This window comes from Carlito syrichta, unplaced genomic scaffold (assembly GCF_000164805.1).
Source record: "Carlito syrichta isolate Samal-C Ts95f unplaced genomic scaffold, Tarsius_syrichta-2.0.1 Scaffold287827, whole genome shotgun sequence".
NCBI classification, from domain to species: Eukaryota; Metazoa; Chordata; class Mammalia; order Primates; family Tarsiidae; genus Carlito; species Carlito syrichta.
Genome location: NW_007231923.1, coordinates 156,167 through 162,893, shown reverse-complemented (window position 1 = coordinate 162,893; position 6,727 = coordinate 156,167).

Below are 6,727 nucleotides of genomic sequence, written 5' to 3'. Positions count from 1 at the left end.
CATTCACACACTGCTAGCAGCAGTTGCGGAAGCAATCGGTTATTTTATGAGACAAACAAAAATTAAACTTAACAAAGTTCTAAGTACAAACACTGCAAACAAATATAGTGAACGTGGGGTAAGAATTCATATAGTAATAGTTCTCTTAGAGTTTTTTTTGAATCTCTTGGGTCTCTCATTATATCACCCATTTACAACAAGCTTGGACTTTTTAACATCAGTTCTATATTCTCTCTCCCTCTCTCTCTTTTTTACTAAGCAGTTATTTTAATTCTAAGACCAAAATGTGCTTTCTTTCTCAACTTTATGTCTATAATTATTTAGTTTTAGCCATTATTTTTGTTGCTTTAATTAAAAAAAAACACTTAAATACATCTAAACTAGACAAAGTTATTTTCCCTTTAAAAAAAAACCCAAAACACATTTCCATGTGCTCTTATAATTTTTTACCAAAAACACATCTTATTTTTTATTCATTTTGCATGTAAAATTGCTTTTCTTTTGTCTAGTAGTTTTAATTACATTCATCAATTACAATGTCAACTCTTAGCAAATATTACTTTTAGTGAAAAATTTAGGAGACAAATAATTTTAATTTTGTGCCAAATGTAGAGTGTGTGACAAACGACAATGTCTGGGGCTAGGCTTCATACCTTAATGGCTTAAGTCTAAAGATACAAGTTTATAGATAACTTGAGTAAGCAAAGTATTACAAAAGTAAAGTTTTATATTTTAAAACATCTAGCAGAAACAGTTTGGGAGTGACAGACCAATAGACTCAAGACAAAATGGTTAAATTAAATTCTGAGGATGTTCCTATTTCATTAAAAAATTGAAAACTGTATTTACTTACCAACGATTACTAAAAATGCGTGACTAAAAGACATGAGTTAATGTTTCCATTTTCTGACAAAACATGCTAAGCATTTACTTTTCCGTTTAAATTGATTAGCATTTTTTCATATATTTTGGTAGTAAAACATTACATACATACAACATGCATATAGATTCACAGATAAAAGATTTTGTAGATCTATAAAGTTTTCTCTTTGCCAGTTTCAAAACCTCTTGTTTTTTTTCCCTCACCCCATTTAAATTATCTTTTTCAATTGCCTATTTTATTGTTCCAGGTAACCTTCAATTTATATTTCTCAAGAGACAATTCCTAGGTGAAACAAGATGGAGAAATAATATTTTAAAGTATAGAGTTAAAACACCAGGCCTGAATTTTGTACCGTAATTTTCCTAAGCTAGAAAATGGCATAAGTCAATGTTCAGTTAATATGGCCAGGAAAAGCACTTTTAAACAAAGATATGACTTATGAATTATTTAGAACAGGTAGATACTCTTACAAATGGAGATTATCTTAAAGATGCAAGTTTCTTTACAGAAGGGTTTGGTCAGCTATATGTCAAAGAGTTGAAATTTTAGCTTCAGGGTGAAGCACTTCAAGGAAGAGAAGGCGCCAAGAAAGCATTAAACTTAGGGCTTAAGTCACATATTTCTTATCTAAATATATGAGAAAATTGATAACCATTTATTATAAGTAACTGTCAGTCATCTCAAAAAAGAATCTATCTATCTATCTATCTATCTATCTATCTATCTATCTATCTATCTATATCTATCTATCTATATAGAGGTAGGTGTAATAACTAGGCAAATATATATCTATAGGTACATATATATATAAATGTAGATTTAATAACTAGGTAAATATGAAATGTGTAATCTATAAATCTTTTATAATCTCATATTTACCTAGTTATTACTTCTACCAAAGTTAAATTTTCAATGTAATGTAATTTAATTTTCTGGCATTCTAAAAGTCAGAAGAACTAGGTAACAAAGTATAGAGTTTTAGAGCAGAGAGAAATCTGTCCACTTACAATTATTAAGGAACATTAAGCAAAACAGAGATTTCTCAACAATAACAACAAAAATTTTGGTACATTTTCTGTTTTCCTGAAGAATCCCAAGTTGCTCTATCTTAGGTCATAGAGAAAGGAGGCATAGACCGAAACAGAGAAACAGACAAAATTTAGTCTACTCAATTCCCAAAAGTAAGAATCAAAGAAGAAAAAGCCTGTAAAAATATATAGCTTGAATATTAGCTTTAATTAAGGTGACTTTTTACCACAGAGCTCTAAAAAAAATACTTTCACATAGCTTATACCATTTTTCTTTGTTTGTTTGTTTGTTTCTTTTTTTTTAGCCAGGACAAACAGTGCTATATTTCTGAAACACAAATATCAAGCCAGAAAGGAGATAATTCTTAAGACTGGTCATGACACTGTTACACTATTACATCTTTCTTTCAATTTAACATTTACATCAAGTGTTTAGAATGAGAGATTTCTAAAATATTTTTTATTTTCTTCAATGGTACACTTAATTCTAATAGCAATTCAATTTAAAAGGTTCTTTAAAGCCCAAGTGGTAATTTTCCAGCTTTTTACTATATAATTCCTGGAGAAGGCAATGCCGAAGATTCCCCGAAATTCACTCTCAGAGATAAAGACAAAAGACAATAAAAGATGACAAAAGTCCTATAGGGATGGACCCTTTAAGACAACACTCACCTAAGAGTTTAGAACACGTTTGGAACAAAATCGTGCTTCTTGAAATCTTATATGTTTTGAATTAGCAGTCTTTTCAGACTGGTCATCTGCGGTGAACCTGACGACAACTTACCCTCCTATCCCCAAATGGCAGTGATCATAAGCATGGCCACAAAGTCAAACTCTCAAAGACATGACGATAAGACTAGAGGGAAACCTCACCTGGTTTTTGTTTCAGGGACCCTCAGCAATGTTAGTTTTTAACAGATGCCTGTCTAGTCAGAACTGTTCTTGGCAAACAAGTCTGGCTGCTTTCTCTCTTAGTCAATAGAAAGGAAAGGCAAGAGCCTGGGGAAGAAGGGAATTTATTTCTGCAACTAGGTCATAGGTCACCAGGAGAGGGTTAGTATACCTTACTGAAACCTGTTCAAAGGCAGTCAAAATTGACTTAGTATTTATATCTAAATTTCATTGCCCTTCACCCACTACTGAATCAAAATTAGAACAATCAAAAGAACATCTGCTACTTCAAGCAAGCTGCCTTGCTGCGTTTAGATAAACAACTTGGAATTAAACATGTGAAATGTAAGGAGCCCTTCTTTCCCAGAGCCTTGGTCTATAACAGAACCACTTAACTGATCAGTCTGCAGGGACTGCTGGAAAAGTGAACTTACGAGGTCCTTGTTATGACAGAACAACACGGAAGGAAAGAAACAAAGGAAAATGAGTTTCTGAGAGCAAAAGGGATCAAACAATATGAATATTTTTACCACAAAGTACCCAAAAGTATACCAGACTCGTTGCTAAACGAAGACTAGTTACATAAATGCCTTTTTTCCCGTTAAACAAAACCCTGCAGATGAGACTGATTTTTTAAATAAACCATTCAACTCACCCACCAGAACGCACACAGAGAGGGAGCAGCCAGGACCTGGCTCAGTAAGAATTTTCACTTCTTTTCCAGCAGATCTGGTTCCTCGGTTCTCCTTGCTACAAAAAAGAGGAGCAGCTTTTGCATTTCTTTCATCCTGCTCACAGCGCCCAAACTGTGGGGGCCGTGGCCATTGGCCCTCTAAAGGTTCACTGAAAAATCACTGACAAGAGGCAAGACTGATTAATAGGAGAAAAGGCACACACATTTTATTTAATGTGTATACACGGAGGCTTCAGAATGAAGACCCAACTTCCCAGTGAGTTACAGAAACTTAAATGCTATCTTGAAGTTACAGAAAGAATGGGGGCTTGTATTCTGGTCAAACAGGTATTCCAAAAAGAGGAATTCTATTGAAGGACAACACATGGTTGCTAGAAAGAATGAAGAGATGAGGGAAACAAAATGACTTATAAATAGAATTTTAGAATTTAAATAATCCTTGGAGATAGTCATTATACTTGTAAGAAGGTTTGTTCAGGTGTGGTTATATTTTGTTCTTCTTTCCTGCAATAGATACTGAAATAACACATGGGGGAAATAGTTTCTCTGTGTCTAAGTGGAGGCAGGAAGGTCAGAGAGACCCTGTGGCAAAAAACTGTATTTGGGGATAAATTTTCCTGCATGCCCTCACTCTATACCTCTGTCAAGATATAAAACAATTTCATCATCTGAAGGTTGTTTATTATAATAGCTCTGCTCAGTCATTACCAGCACCACTCCTTAATGAGTCAATTACTGCTCCAACTTCTACCACCATAGATTAGACTCTTACAGTAGATATCATTTTGTGTGTGGCTTCTTTCCTACAACATATTTCTGAGATCTATCCATGTTGTCACATATATTAGTAGTTTGATGTTTTTATCGCTATGTAATTTTCCATTATATGGATATACCAAACTTTGTCTATCCATTGACTTGCTGAAGAATATTTCTGTGGCTTCCAGTTTTAGAATATGATATTTAAAGCTATCAGCAATATTTTTGTAAAAGAAGTTTTATAGATGTCTACTTTCATTTTATCTCCAAACAGAACTGAGCAGTAATAGTGTAGATATATGGTAGTTCCATTTTTCATTTTCACTAGAAATATATAAGTGATACCATTGTTCCAAATCTTTGCAAATATTTAATGTTGTCAGTATTTTTAATTTTAGTCAGTAATTTATTTTATATTTTTTAGAGATGGGATCTTGCTGTGTTGCCCAGGCTGGAGTGCAGTGACTAATCAAAGGTGTGATTATAGCACATAATAGTCTTGAACTCTTGGGTTCAAGCAACGTTCCTACTTCAGCCTCCTTAGTAGCTGAGTCTATAGGCATGGACCACTGCATTTGGCTTAATTCTAGCTATTCTTATGGGTATGAAGTCACTCCCAGTTGGTATTAGGTTGCATACATACACACACATCTACACACACATATGTATGTGTGAATGTTTGTGCATCCTTTGTTAGATATATGCATTGCAGATATTTCCTGATACTCTGTGGCTTGATTTCTAACTTTTAATGATTTTTTTTAATAAGCAGACTTTCTTTTTTTGGTGAAATCTTTAATACATTTTAAAGTTTATTACTCTTTAGGTCTTCTCAAAGAAATCATTGCCTAGCCAAGATCTAAAAATTTAAACTTAGCTTTTTTCAATTTCTACAAAAACTTTAAAAGTTAGATTAAGATTATATTGACTCTATTCATTAATTGGAGCTAATTTATATCATATAAATATTGAGATTACCAATCCATGAAAAACATGTATATCACTCTATCATTCTTCTTAAATATGTATTTTATAGTTTTCAGTGTAGTGAATTTGCAGATATTTTATTTTATTTATTTTTAAATACATTTAATGCTATTGAAATATAATTATTTTGTTTTGTTTTCTTGCTGCTGCCCTAAAGATATACAATTGATTTTTGCATGTTGATCTTATATTCTGCATTCTTGCTAAAATCACGTATCAGTGTTAAAAGTTATATTTTGTGCAAATCAAAACCACATTGAGATACCACCTAATCCCAGTAAGGATGGCCATCATTAATAAAACAAACGACAACAGATGCTTATGAGGATGTGGAGAAAAAGGATCGCTTCTACACTGCTGGTAGGAATGCAAACTAGTGCAACCTCTTTGGAAGACAGTATTGTGATTTCTGAGAGAACTAGGAATTGACCTTCCATATAGCCCAGCAATTCCCCTACTGGGAATATATCTGAAGGAACTCAAGTCATTCTACCAAAAAGATATCTGCACATGCATGTCTGTTGCAGCTCTATTCACAATAGCAAAAACATGGAACCAATCATGCTGTCCGTCGAAGCTGGACTGGATAAAAAAATGTGGTACATATACACAATGGAATATTATGCAGCCATAAAGAAGGACAAATATATGGACTTGGATGGATTTAGAGTCTATCATACTCAGTGAACTATCACAGAAACAAAAAACAGAGTACCATATGTTCTCAATCATAAGTGGACCTTAAACAGTAGTTATAGTACTATAAGAAAGGGATTGGCAGTAGTGGGAAACTGCCAGGGGAAGGAGGTGGGAATGGCAGCTGAGGGAAACTGCCAGGGGAGGAAAGGGCACACCTCATCAACAAGGGTAACTGCATAATGAACATTTGTATACCTAACCCTGAACTGTACCCCATATCTTTAAAATAAAGAAAAAAAAAGAAAATTAAAAAATAAAATAAAATAAAAGTTGTTTTTTGTTTTGATAATTTTTGTATTTGTCACATAGCAATCTTGTTTGAAAATAAGTAAGTTTTGGTTTTCCTTTCAAATTGTTATGCACTTATTTCTTACTCTTGCTTTATTTACTGGATGGGACCTTAAGCACAATATTCAATTTAAATGGCATCCTTGTATTGTATTCTTGTATTGTTCCCAAACATTAATAAAAAACCATGAACTATTTCACCATTAAGTATGAAGTTAAGCTGTAGATAGTTTTTGTGGATACTCAGATTAAGTAACTATCCTTAAAAATATTAGTTAGCTGAGAGTTTTTATTATGAATGGATGCTGGATTTGGCCAAATACTTTTTCTGCATCTATTGAGATTATCATATAATGTTCTCCTATATACTGATAATGTTAATTTATTCATGCCTAGCTATCAAACCAACCTTGCATCCCTGTGATATGTGTTTATAAACACTTGCTTAGAGAATATTACATATTCATATATTGATAGTTGCAATTTCCTAATAGTTTA